Genomic DNA, 15,595 nt, shown 5'->3' with positions numbered 1-15,595 from the left:
TTTTGTGTATTATTGTATTGTATTTGTCTATTATATTCGGGTGCGTGCGGAGATCGCCAAGCTAGAAAACGGTTGACATTTTTTCCATTATAAACTAGAACTATTTTCTACCTAATTGGTGCCTTATTTTTGTTAAAATCTAAACACTGCGACGTGTTTTCAAAATCTTTGTTCCCATAAAACTTCATTTTATCAAGGTCTCTTCTCAGAATATCAGCCATCTGTCTTGCACAGGATAACAAATCAATATTTAAGTAAATTTAAGTTGTGTGGTAATTCTTAGTACATTTGGGTAAATTAATCTTATCTTTGTGCCGCATAAGCATCTCTTTAATTCAACACATCCCTGAGCCAAGACATTATATATTTTATGCATCACATGCGCTTCTTTTTATCACAATCCAGACCGGCTAGTAACCGTTGTATAACTTTACACGTCTGAAGACGAATATTTTAGTGAAACATTTTTGTATGATTTTTATTTCTGGAAATCAATCTGAAATCTACAACAGTCCTTTTCCGAAAGTCGGGCTGGACCTTTACTTTTATGTGCATTCGGGATTTACACAAATTGTAACCCGAATAATTCAGTCGTATTATTCAGCTGATGTACGCATGCTACATTTCTCGTGTGGGAGAAAATCGGACATGGAAAGGGCTTGAATTATTCGAGTTACTCAAATTGAAACTCGGGAATATATTTCTAGCTGTTCGGAATTCACGGAAACAAATGATTTTTTTCGGCATTACGGTATTGAATCAATATGAGTCAGGGGCGTAGCTAGGTATTCAGTCAACTGTGTACACATGACATTCGATAATTATAGAGTTTTGACAACTTCACCGGCTTTCATCTACAGATAACATTGTTTATTAATTTATTTTTAATAAAACAAAAAAATGTGAAAAAATTATGTGTAGGCACGTGCCTAAAGTGCCTAACTGCAGCTACGCCCCTGTCCAGAGATACAAATTATACATGCATGTAGAAAAAGTTGAAAACTGGGAGTTGAATGACATAATTTTTACTTATTTTAAGATAAATATTAGAGTGAGATAACTTTTAAGTTACTGAGTAATTTTAGGGCCTAATTTGTTTATTTTTTGTTTGTTTTCCGTCTTTGTTCTTTCTAATGGTAAGTTTTGCACTAGTGGTCAAATTATTCTCTTGGTATAGTTTGTTTCTTATATGAATATAAATCATGTCGTTAAATTTTCAATTACACAAACTACAAACTTTTCAACGTCTTTTTAATTAAACAATTAAATCTACACGTCTTTCATTAATTATTTGTAACAGGCTATTATAAAACTTTACGTTGAGTACTGTGTTTTTCGTTCAAGACTACGGTTTTTTTAAAACGATATTGTTGGGTCAATTCAGGTTTCATTTTAATTAATTTGATATCAGTAGAAGAAAAATTGTTACATGTTTATTTGTTTATTTGTTTATAATTTTGTTGTGAGGCGTTTTTTTTTCTTTCTGTTGATATCATAAACACGAAATGCCTTCTCCTACGCGTCTAAAACAAAAACAAAACCAGTGTTTTTAAGTCAGGCTCCACACAGAACAACGTACAGAATGCTGTGATTTCTAATTGGAGTTATTTAGATAATTTCTATGAGGTTTAAGACAGCACAGGCGTGCTTGTTGGATTTATTATAGACCGCAGAAAGTAGTTTCTCTTTCGTGTGTCCTTTCTTGGAGTAAGGGAGATAACTTGCGTAACTAACGACGAACGTTTTTAATCCCGTATTCCGCTAGAGGCGTGCAATTACGTACACTTCGCCAACTTCCGAAGCAAGGTTGTCTGCTCTCCGGACATTCCCGAAGTCCTGCGTTTAACACAAATTGATTGCCGAGTTTATGAGCTTCGATCCTTGCTTGGAAGTTGACACTTCGCCTTAAATACTTATTATACATTTTTTCGCTCTTATCATGGAAACACTTCTATCGACTTTTTCTTTTATTTACCAGTGCACTTTATTGTACAAGCTCGTATCATCATCAATGTTATAATTCATGTTGATATGAAGGTTGAATTCAGATGGACGCGAAAATACTGTTAGCCAATCAGAATAACGTGCTACAATGATACATACATCTAATGTAATTTTATATATTCATAATACTGATTCTGTCTAAAACAGTAAAGTATAGTAAAGTGCTTTGCTAATAACAGTATCATTGTCAGTCGTTGTCTTCTAGTTAAGGATGTTCGCTTGTCATGTTTGGGAATTTTTGTCCGATTTTCGGAATCCCCTGGTTTTATCCATTAGAATGCCTTAAAAAAAATTGCCCATTGACCCCCATTTTTTTTTCTTATAAATCTTTTGCTGTATAATATAAGCCGCTTGCAAAAGTCTTATAAAATCTTATTTATTTTTCAATAGTTTTTGAGAACTTTAACTTGTCAATGATAAAGCTATGAAAAATCAAGAGAGAACATTTTCCCGCCAAAATTTCAATGGCATATATCTGGAAAACAAGCACATTGACCTCCATATATTTTTGCTTTTTTGTTTCCTTAATTAATTCCCTATCAATATATACTAGTTTTATGACAAGCTATTTATTTTGAAACTGAGCAGCGAACTTAAGTGTTTCTTTTGTCCGTTATGGAGAAAAGTACCGAACTTCAAAGGTAAAAAGAAAATTAAAAAAAATGTAAAAAATCAAACATTATTTATAAAAGGTATGAGTGAAAACCATTATAATTTTCCAGACCTGGTACAGGTATTTTGTGCTTGGTTGAACCTGGTTTTATATTTGGCAAAATCTCCCAATGGTATTACAGTTGTTTATAGTTCTGTTTGATTTAATTTGATAGTTATGGCATGTGTTTTATAGTCTCTGTTAGATTTACCCCGGACTACTCTAAACTGAAGGGCATATGTTACAGTTACAGGGAAGATAACAACGTTGCTAACGTAAAACGTTATTTTCGCGACGTCAAACTTTGACATATCGGGAAAAGACTGATTTTATCATTCAAACTGATTTAAATTTTAAACGAGTTCATGGAACCCTCAGTTTTAAAATGACATTCGGTTTGATTACGTATGAAGATTATTTGTACCAAATTTCATGAAAAAGTCAATGATGCATTTTTTTTAAATTTGATAAATTTACAGCAAAAAATTACGGTTTTTTTTCTACATTCATGAACATTTGATAAATTTTAGATATTTCTAAACCAAATATTTTTTTAATTTATATGATACTATATAAAAGAGAACTTATTAATGATTTAACAAAAACAGCTTGTGTTTAAATCAAAAAAGTTATGCATTCTTATCAGGAGGAAAAATATGTTCACAATACCGAAGTTTGGGCAAATATCTGAAATTTCGACCTCATTTTATTCAAAAAGTAGCACATGAAGGTATATTTTTTATAATATATTTAAGCAGGTAAAATTAGCATATATAACTTAAAAGGAAAACATTATCACCATCAGAAATAAACTGTTGGATATGTCCTCAATACGATATTAAGGGTAAGATAGCCTTCAATCACTAGACTAGTGTTTTATTGAGGGTCGTTTACCGACTTCTGCATGTTTGTTGTGCTGTTGGGTTGACTTTGTGATATAAGAAATACCCTTAATAAATATAAAACTTTCAACGTCGAATTATATAAGTAATAATCCCACTTACATCTGAGAACATTAGACGCTTCCATCTTTCCCGTTCAAGGTACAAGCTATGCAGATAATAGGTGTTGACCTATATTTTAAATGCAGTAAGTCATTCTAGATATAATGTACATGTACCTGTGATTTAAATATTATCTATCACAGACAACAAGTAATCTTAAGTTGACCATGTCTACTTACAATGGCATTGATATTTTGATAAACAGCAGAAAGCTTATGATTGTGCAATTTCTCATCTCTTACTTCAAAAAAATGAATTCTTCGGTTTAAACGTTCAAGTTATTCCCGAAGCGCAAGTTTATCATTCTTATTTCGTCTTCGAAACTATAAATTTTTCAACAAATACTACCATCGCCAAATGTAAAACGACGGATGACATATAGTTTTAAAAATTGAAAAAGGTGTGTGCACAATAGACAAACCATTTCTTTCGTAGTATAATAGTTGTTTCGTTAAAGGGAGCAGTGCAAATATATCAACTTATGAATTATTTAAAAGAACTGTATGAATAGCAGTAAAAGTATATAATCAAAAGATAATAAAACAATTATATATTTATTGATCACATTTCAATCAATAAACTAAATATTCATTTAGAGATATACTGCAAAGTAATAGCATTGTCAGTCAACAATTATGCTCGTTATTTCTGTTATTGGTTAGTTAACTTGAAGAACACATGATATATCTTTATCAGGAACATTAGACAGCAGTTTAATGGAGTTGACTTTTATACTTGGAAATCGTAGGCTGAAGCGGTAGAACCATTAAGATGGTACCTGACACCTTAACTAAAATAAATTTGGCTCGTTTATTTTTCTTTAAATTTTGACAAAATATTTACTTTGACCCTTGGACAAAAATATAAAAATTTAAAAAAATTTGAACCAACCGTTTTATCAGAAAAATTACACATGTTAAATAGCAGTTTGACAAACACTTATTTTGATCATTGAGAAGCTCAATATTCCCTATCAAAACGTTCTGCTGATTTTACAGAGTTATCTCCCTGTAGTGTTAGGTACCACCTTAAATAGAAAACAAACATAAAATGTCAATAGAAAAAAGATTGTCATCGCAATACTGTGCCCTTCTTTCACCATAACCACGATTTGGTTGGTGTGGCCATACTATTGCATATAAGTAACTGTACGTGTTTGCTTCTGTATTTCATTTAATCTCTGTATAATCTTGAGAAAACGTATCAACATATTAACAATCTCTTTTGCAAAAAGATACTCATTTCAAAGAATAATATTGAATTTTGTTTATCTTACTAACAGACATGAAAGCATACACTTTCAGTGCATTCAGTTACACAGAGAAAAGCAATCGTCCTGTAGCTAGAACATCGGTTCTAACATTGAAATATGGATATTGATTTATTGGGTTGTTTTTTTCAGTTATAAACTACCAAAATATTTTCGATTAAATAATGAACATTCCTTGAGCATGCATATGGCTATATTTTTTGTCCGGGTTCAACTACATATTCTTTTCGGTGTAATTATCTCTTCAACATTTGTATTAAATCCCCCTCCCCCGTCAAATAATGTTGCCTAATGCACCACAAAAGAGTCGTTTATAGAGGAAAATGCGCATCTAATGCATCAAAATTAGAACTTCTACTGATGTAATGTATTGATGTTAAAAGATATTTACTCATTTTATTTAATTACTTTAGTTTTTATTAGCGATACAGAAAAAGAATTGTTAAGTATCTGGTAAACTTGTTATAAATCGTTGACATAATAACAGAAAAAAACAGAAAAAAAAACGTTCATATAGTCACAGATAATACTTTACCAGGATTATACTTCATCGATTTAAATTATTTTGAAATTAACATTAGCCTCATTCTATTACACGCACTGAACCGTAAACATAATAACCTTGCATGTGTACAAGCTTTAATAACCATGTAACCACAATTTACAAAATATTCATAGAAACCCCAAATATAAAAATAATGGTGCTTTGAAATACCCAAGACATATGTTTATGAAACAGAAATGTGTAACTGCAATAAAATGTAGAGTTAATTACCTTTAACTGTCAAATTCAAGGGAATACTTTTTTTTTATCGATTTTCGTATACAACCGGATGTGACGTACCATAATTTGGTAGTTTTACACCTTTACATGAAACAATGTGTAAACAAAATATTCCTGACAGATTTTTGAGGTTTCTATATCTGCCTTTCCGTCACATGTACAGTTATGATTTCACAGTATCCTCAGCAAAAGCAATAAACGTTTGGGAAGTTCGTCATTGTTTTTTCAATCCACAAATATATCTAGCCGTGTCGCAATTTTGAAATATTAGTAGTCAAACATCCAAAAAGAATTGTCACCACTCGTGTAGTGACAACGTTGCCCTACGTTAATTGTATAATACTCATAAATCGAGCGATCGGCTGCGTCGGTAGCGCAAGCATGACCTGCATAATTTATAAATATTTTGATATGAGCGTCACTGATGAGTCTCATGTAGACGAAACGCGCGTCTTCGTATTAAATTATAATCCTGGTACCTTTGATAACTGTTATTTGCTTAATTTGTTTCGATCGATATATAGATTTATTTTTTTATTAGAAATCGTACTTTAGTACCGATGAAAAAGAGGTAGATACGGAGAAAACCTTAAACTTTTGGTTGGTGGAGTAAATCACATATTTATGTCTCATCAGAATTTTCATCCTAATAGCGAATTATCCTATCGAATAAAACTGCATTCTCTTTTTTAGTAGTATTCACTGATTGAAATATCCCTTGGCAATCAATGTCCACAACTATTGTTACCAATCTGTACTTTACATAATTTGTATCAATAACGGAATTGCTTTTTGACTCTTCAAAGGAGCAATTTAGCTTTGACAATGGTGAGGAAAACAATTTTAATTTATATTTATTGACTGGGTAAGAGTGGAATAGTAAGTTAATTGTCCCCCTAGGTAGTTGTATACGAGGGGAATTACACTTACTATTCCAAGAAAATCCAGTCAGTAAGTGTTTTATTATACAGAAAGAGATTACATACAAAAAAAATCGTTTATAAAATAGAAACACAACCGTTTACCTCATATATATTCTGAATGTTAAGGATACGTCTTGCACTGACGTTAGCCCTTGATACAATAGTTAAAATAAAACGAGACCTTGTACCTTCCGTGGTATTCTCAACATCCTCCAATCCCGTAGCTGCAGTTCAAAATGTCGCGAAAAATAATGACGTTTGCGGTCAAAGTTTCATCAAGGGCAAATAGTCCAGAAAAAAAACCAGACCGGTTAATTGGTTCAACGCTTGGAATTTGAAAAAAATAGTCAAATTATCGTGTACCTATTTTATATAGAAAATGATAAATGAGGTATATTAATATTATGTATTGAAATGTCATGAATGATTTGTATCATACATATGTGGGTTGGTGATGTGAGGGTTCGGTTACCGATTAGTCATTGACCGTATAACTAGACTGTATAGACACTGAAGTAGTGAGTTCAAATCCTGAATGCGATAGTGAAATTTGATTCCAAACTTGAATGACTAGTAGGTTTGCAAGTTTTCACGACGACGGGTTCTCTTCAGTCCGAATTCCTTCGTTAATAAGATTAATTAGACGCCATGACATAGCAAAATGTGCATAAAACTTTTAAAAAAAATCAATCATATTAAACCTAAAAAGACAAATCTCTTAATGCTAACTATAATTACTGTTATCACAAAATTATTTTGACTGTGAAAGAACTTGAAAAACGCGGACATTTTATCAATCTAATTTTTAAAACTTTTTGCTGTAACGTCTTTCAATGTGAATTTAGAAAAAAATAATAATTAATTTAAATGCCACTAAAGGACACACTTGGTAATTATTCTGTAACATTTAAATGATCAAGACACTGCTTAAATATGAAAACCAATTCATACATTCAGTTTAAGATATTTTTATGGTTAATATGATTCGTCTTCTATTTCATGTACATATCTTCTTTATATTTTCGTGAACATACGTAATGTAAGTTTTTAAAATAATAACTTCAAAACACTGTTTTGCTAGTATAATGCTTGTACCAATTCAGTACTATGATAGTTTTTTTTTTACTTGGTCTGTTGAATTGGTTGATAGCGATTGCTTTTGTTATCGTGTAGTCTTCTGTTCTCGATCATGTCTTAATAGACCTTTTCAACATCTCTCGACACCGACTAATGACACCTACAGTTTACAGGTAAAATGGATGGGTCGTCTCAAAGACCAAAAACATCATGATAATCATTGCGTAACATATTGGATTGGTTATATACTGTCTTGACTATAGCTTCAGAATGTATATTAACCAAATAAATAGATAAATATATGTCTCCGTCATATAATCTTCTTATTTTGTATGTATTTACACGACATTTCATGTTGAATTGAATAAAAAAATACTGCAATCATTCTGCATCCCTTCAATTTTCTGATTATGTGAGTCTTTCACCAAATATTTGCCGTAGGCCAATAACGAATAATTTGTTGGTGTAATAGGTTTCATAAAATTTATTAAAAATAATTACTGGAAAGTTGATGTTTTTCCTTGATGAATTAAAAAAAATATATAATTGACTTCTCGTTTCAATGTTACAACATTTAAGCAGTGCATTTGTTTGTACATATGCGTATGGAATCAAATTTATAGAGCTTGTTAACATTGCAATTTTTTTTGGACCCGAAAAACTACATACATTGTCCCTTCGTCGTAGTGTCCTTCCCCCGTTCCTGAAAATGACCTTTGGGTTTTTTACAAGAAGTTGATCAAGTTTCGTTGATTTTATCTATACACTGTCATTGCTATATATATATATATATATATATATATTGTTTTCAGCGGGTATCAATTTGTTTCTCTATATCCAATTCCGGTACATAGTTTAGGTTCTGTGCCTTTTTCAATTTTTTTCGTACTTAAGATTTTTTTTTATCTCATCTTTGACCATACATACGGAAGGTTTTGGATCAAATTAGACTAGGAAAACCCCGCCGCATTTTATGTGCGCTTAAACCAAGTCCTGAATATGTTGGTAATTTGTACGTCTTTGATACGGTATAAATTAAAGTTAATGAGATGATAATTTACAGTATGCTTCGCCTTCATATTCGATTCCATTTCAGTCGATATTTTTTTGTTTGTCCCTTTTTCTTTGTAAAAGGTGGATCATACCATAATGAAAAACATGTATTAATCTAAACGTGTGTTTTATGAGATTCAATACCTACTATAGAAGGCACAAAAAAGCAAGAAAACAAAAAGATATTTTTTTATGATTTTAATCGGAATCCGAACTGGAACCGGAAGGTACACCTAGGGCCGTTAACAGTTTGGGCATTATTTTTGTTATGAATTTTTTGTATTCCCACTGGTTTTCACGAATAAGATCCATTATTGACCGCTTTTTCGCTTTAATTTTGTTTGAAAGCAATAAAATCAATAATGATCTCACTTTTTTAAGTTTTTGAGACGACCCCTCACATTTTACCTGTCGTAGTCGTTCTCAACTGTAGGTATCGAGAGTTGTTGAAAAGGTCTAATAATCGAATCCTTCTCTAACCTATGTGAAACATCGATAAATAACTAATTACTGCACCGAAATAGTATACAGATGTATTGAAGTTTTCTTTTAAAAGTTACGATTAAAACCGGTAAATTTCCTTATAGCATAATAATGTTAGTAAATTACTATATATTATTTTAAAGATGTATCATTGCTAATATTTTTGGCATACCATTACTATAGCGTCCTCTCATATTTAACATAGATAAATGGAATAAAATGTTCTCTGAGGAAATTTATTCAAGTGTTGCTGTTGAATTATGATGATTAAAACTGGATTTTTGTGCTATCTGAACTTTTTGATATGAAACTTGACATAAATTAATGTTGACCTTGCTTGTAACTAAAATGCGCCGTAAAATATTTGTTGTGTGCTGTTCTGATAATCGGATCCAAATACAAATTCGACCATAAATGAATGATAATAAAAATTATAATGGGTATGCATTTTGTTAACACCAAAAGAGTCAGTCGTCTTGAGATTGCTCACTTTACGCTATTTTGTTGATTTCATTATTCAAGACCTCACAAAAGCTTCAAGACAAGAACCATCAGAAACAGCAATAAGTGTTTAATTTGTTTAGATTTTATATATCAAAATGTTACAATCAAGGGCACTAATCTTAAAGGCATAGACGTTGTCGTGCGTAAGAAGCACTAAATAACGTCCAAGCTGATTTTTTATGGAAAGTTACACGCAGAACGTATCGACAGTGACGTTTTACGGGATTTAGAATGCTTTAACGCCACACCATTAGTTATTTCTCTTGCAACTGTATCGGATGCCCTTAAATGATGACGAAACGCATAGATAATTATCTTTTGAGATTTGTCATTTGTTCCATTGAAGATAATTACGTATTGTAAAGAAACCTGTCATTGGTAACGACTATCCTTTAATCTCAAATAATTTTACTATTATTATCCATGTACATCGTAAGGTTGCGGACCAATTGACGTTTGTCTATCATATGCGCAATAATCTAAAATGTAACGTTACGTTTCGTTTCATGTATTCATGTGAAATTTCTAAGAATACTAACACAAGTAGAACATTATTTTTACATATTTGTATCTTTTTCCCGGCCTTTAAGGACGTCAAATTTAAAAAACAGTTCTTTGAAAATATTTTTTCATTGTCAATTACATCCATATGATGGGTAATAAATTGACTGTTCTGTTTAATTTTTGGGTATAGTGTATGGGATACACGTTAGATAGAACTTTATGTGATTGTTTTATTAGTAATATAAAATGAGATGTGGAATGATTGTGAATGAGACAATTTTACATCAGATACCGAATAACGTAGATGTTGGCAACAACAAATCACCACAAGGCTTTAACAATGAGCAAAAACCCTTCTCGATATAACAAAATATAACACAAATCAAATGAGTTAATTTTGAATAGTGGTCGGGTTATACATGTTTAGGGAGAGAACCTAACCCTCCTCCTAAGATTGGACAGTTGCGCGACAGCCATACACAAGAGCAAACTGATCTATAAAGTAAACTAAAGTTATATTTCTTGATATATTTGTACCGAAGGATATAGAAAGTCACAAGAGGAGCTAATCACAAGTCGGTGTCTTTTTTTTCACTGTAACCAACTTTGCCTACCTTAATGGAACTGTTTGGTTGCACCTTTGTATTGTAATTTGAATTTAGAGTGGTGTTGTAAGCCAACTTTTAAATTGACACCTCATATTTCTTAAAACTGATTATTTACCCAAACTTTATTTACATTTTTAATTCTGATTTCTTGTATTATACTTGATTAGCAAGGCGATTGTACAAATAAGGAGATTCATCGGTTTCTTTCATGTTTACGTGGTATCTTCATAAATCTTAAATTAGATGGTATTCCTGATCCATTCTAAAAAAAGTATTCCAATTTAAATACTCGTTTAACATAAACATCTTATTGCATTCGATAATCTATGATTATACATGTACATGTATCAAGAATAACGTTTTTATGTTTCGGAAAATAGACAACGGGTTTATTATTTTCTTTCTGATACTATTTAGCAAAACCATGTCTTATGATAGATGTAGTTTTACAATATACAACAGTACTGAGAAGATAACTGAGTTCCGGACACTACGGAGTTCTGGGATTAAAATGGTATATGTCGACATTGCTATTTCTGGTAACGAATTGTACACCAATAACAGCAAATATGATTTTAAACAGGAGAGCGGTATATTCAGATGGATTTGAACAAAGAATGAAATATCATTTTTATTATCATATACTGAAGATGTCCATGCCGTTTCTTTCAACCTGCTTAAAGGAGTTTACATCGATGATTTTACTATCGATATTGACATTTCTCCTCCAGGATGTGAATTTGTGTACAAAAATGATACGGAGTCGATATTCTACCTTATTCAGGATTCCTTTGTTAAAAACGAATCGGATTGGCTGCTTTGTCATCGCTATTTCGAAAATCAACAATCGAAAGTGACTCTTTTTAATTTAACAGCATACTGGTTAGGTTATGGCATGGAATGTTTTCAACCGTCGTGTAGAACAAAATTTTACAACTGCGAGTCATTAATCGAAAAATCATTCATAAATTATTTGATCGTGTTGTTTTTAATAGGAATTTTTCTTTATTCTCCAATATTATTATTTTTTTTCCAGAAAAAGTGCAGGTCAACAATATCGAACGCCGACTCAATCATTTCAACTCATTTGACACACCCTACAGTCTGTCTAGACTTCTGTTAAACTTAAATAAACAACCGTATACATTCCAAAAGAATAAGTTTTATTTGTCTTATCTGTTTTCTCAGGAAAATCAAGTATTAACAATTTTGGTCATACTATGCACAATTATCAATGTTTCACATAAACAGTTAAACACAACATTCATTAGAGACTTTGACAAATATGAACATCTGTATTTGGAAGATAGCGTTTCTATACAATATTTGGGAGATTCAATTATATCGTATCTGTTAATCTATTTTTGTATCGTTGGTATATTTGCTGTAAGTATCAGTGTGCAAATCCTTATCTTGAGAAATACCAAAAACATTTATTTCATATACTTTTTTTGGACAAAACATATAGTTAAATACGTTGACATTGAAAAATTAATGGACAACAATGAACATATCGCGTACGACCCACATGGATATAAAATATTTGTTATTGCTATACTTAATCGAGTGGCTTTGCTTTTTTCAAGTAAATTTTATCTTTCCTTGTTCAAACCAATTTGTATAAAACTTGAAGGTAGTAAATGTAAACGTTTCTTGAAATTTTTAAGTCTTTTAACATTAACTTTGTTAAATGTGATACTTAATATAAATATGTGTGCATTCCCTGTACTGTATTTTGCCTTTGCGCCAACGTTATTCAAATGTTTCGCTACTAAAACAAAAATATCTAAACAAGTGTTAGCACTTTTGTCTGGTATATTAGTCATATTGTCAGTCGAATGGTATTTAGATTTCTTTTTATAGCAGCATTGTCTGTTTTTATTCGATTTGTGATTTACAATGTGTTTATTATTTTCCCTATATATGAATTATCATTTAAGTTTTGGACAATTGTTATAACGACATTTTCTTACCTTAGAAATTTCTATAAAGATTTCTATGCACCGTACATCGAACTATTAAAGCAGTGCGTTTCATATTCTAATGTGTATAACACGAACAAAATGAAAATTGTCCCGATTAGAACATATTGTAAAATGGCTAACATTATTTTCCCTATTCGTATGCAAATTGCGTTTTTATTAGGCAAAATGTTGTTTCTGACATTAATCATTACTGTTATCGTTGAGATAATGAACTATAATGTGGGTAATGAAAGCTTCATTGATAGATACTTACCCCTTATTTTGTTCACTGTAACACCTCCAGTTGCCATGAAATTACATAGTAGTGTTCCAAAAGAAGATGTTGACAAATGTAAAGTGTTTATAAAAGATATGATGTCAAAAACCGACGAACCAGATTATGCAAGTGGTGTAAACCAGAATGAAGACAACTGCTTCTAACACATATGGAATTTATGCAAAAAATATGATACATGTAAAAGAGGGACGAAAGATACCAAAGGGACAGTCAAACTCATAAATCTAAAACAAACTGACAACGCCATGGCTAAAAATGAAAAAGACAAACAGAAAAACAATAGTACACATGACACAACATAAAATAAACAACACGAACCCCTCCAAAAACTAGGGGTGATCTCAGGTGCTCCGGAAGGGTTAGCAGATCCTGCTCTACATGTGGCACCCGTCGTGTTGCTTATGTGATTACAAATCCGGTAAATAGTCTAATTCGGTAGGTCACACTAATGTAAATGTTTATTAGGTGTTAGCTTTTTTTGTATTCTACCTTTGTCAATTTATGCACTGGTCTTATTAGTTTTCCTCTCAATTATCCAGAATTGTTTTTCATGTACATGCAAATTCAACGACAAAGATCTAGAAACTAAAACATTGAAATTACGTTTTGATACTTTCCGCAATGTAGAATCTAAAAATGGTTCGAGAACTAACGATAACAATTCGAGCAGCAGCGAAAATGATTCAAGCAGCAGCGACAATGATTCAAACCGCAATGAAGAACTTTACAGTATTGAAATACAACCTATTCACCACGTGTAAAACCATTTATATAAAAAAAATCTTCTCTTTAATCCTTACTTTGTACATAATATATTTTGGAATATTTCCTTAGCTTTTACCATAAATATGCTTCTTATTTGATTAATATTTATCAATATTATTGACCTCTTTATAATGTTAACTTACCAATTATTTGTATTATTTTTATCTTAGTAATGTTTGCATGCTTGTAAAATTGAGAATGGAAAGTGTAACTGTTCACATGTATTGTATATTGATATACCATTTGTTATAACACATTTGTAGACCTAGTGCATGCATTGTTGATATACATTTCAAAATGTATCTTTTTCTTTTCTTTTGAAATTATCATATGCTGACAATCACCATTTATTTATTTTCAATTAATTTAAACGATTGTCAATTTTAACCATCTGGTATATATAAAAAAGAAGATGTGGTATGATTGCCAATGAGACAACTCTCCACAATAGACCAAAATGACACAGAAATTGACAACTATAGGTCACCGTACGGCCATGAACAATGAGCAAAGCCCATACCGCATAGTCAGCTATTAAAGGCCCTGAAATGACAATGTAAAACAATTCAAACAAGAAAACTAACGGCTTTATTTATCCACTGTTTTGTTGACATCTTTTTCAAATTTAAAAGTTACTATTATCTACCTTTTTTTGTTGGTGTCTTGTTGAGAATAATTTGTAAGTTCGTTTGAATTATTTAGTAAGTTGTGTTGTATATCTGTGATGTTTGTTTACACGGTTTTGGAAGCTGGATCCAAATTATTGTCACATTCACTTATTATGTGTGTTTGAGTTTCTCACCCAATTTTGTCAATGTATCGAAACTATCATATAAGTGATGTCTATAAAACCATGTTTAACCCACCATTTTCTGAGAAAATGTCTGTACTAAGTCAGGAATATGGCAGATCCTTTTATTTTACTATTCAATGCTGTAAATTCAGTTCTGTTCAAAAAGTTCGTTTTGCAGTCAAATAAGATATTTCCGTATTTGTAATAAGCCATGGATTTTCAAATATAATGGCATCGAGAATCACTGGAGAGAGTGAAAGAGAGTAGTGAAGCTTTAAGATTACGTGATGGTTGGAGAAGGCGTGATCTCTATTCTAGAAATTCAGTTCTGTTCAAAAATTCGTTTTGCAGTCACATAAGATATAGCCGTATTTGTAATAACCTTAGATTTTCAAATATAATGGCATCGAGGATCACTGGGAGAGTGAAAAAGCGTCGTGAAGCTTGAAGGTTACGTGATGGTTGGAGAAGGCGGGATCTCTATTCTTAAAGTTACTAAGTTTGAAAAAAATCAGCTACCCATTGAAAATTATGACTTTTTGGTGCAAATAGGTGATGTTTTAATGCAAAAATATTGAATATTTTTATTGATAACAGTTTATATTATCCACATGTTACAAAAATTAACTTTGGAAGAATCCCATTGCGTGATGTAGGCCACAACAATGTGCGATTAATACGTTATATGAATCGAGTGTAATCTGGTATCTGATTACCTAAAAAAAAAGATATACCTGTTAAATCTTTCATGATTTCTTAAATCACCAGCGATGTCATATGTGAGGACAGAGGTCAACATCTTATAGAATAGCCAACAAGAGAAGCTGTGTGTACGAAAGATTCGTTTTACCTTATATGAGGCGGGCAATACCTTTTTTGTTAACCTGCTTTGCTGCTGGTGGAGATATA

Source organism: Mytilus edulis, chromosome 11 (genome assembly GCF_963676685.1).
Source record: "Mytilus edulis chromosome 11, xbMytEdul2.2, whole genome shotgun sequence".
In the NCBI taxonomy this organism is placed as follows: Eukaryota; Metazoa; Mollusca; class Bivalvia; order Mytilida; family Mytilidae; genus Mytilus; species Mytilus edulis.
Note: the sequence above shows the minus strand (reverse complement) of the source record.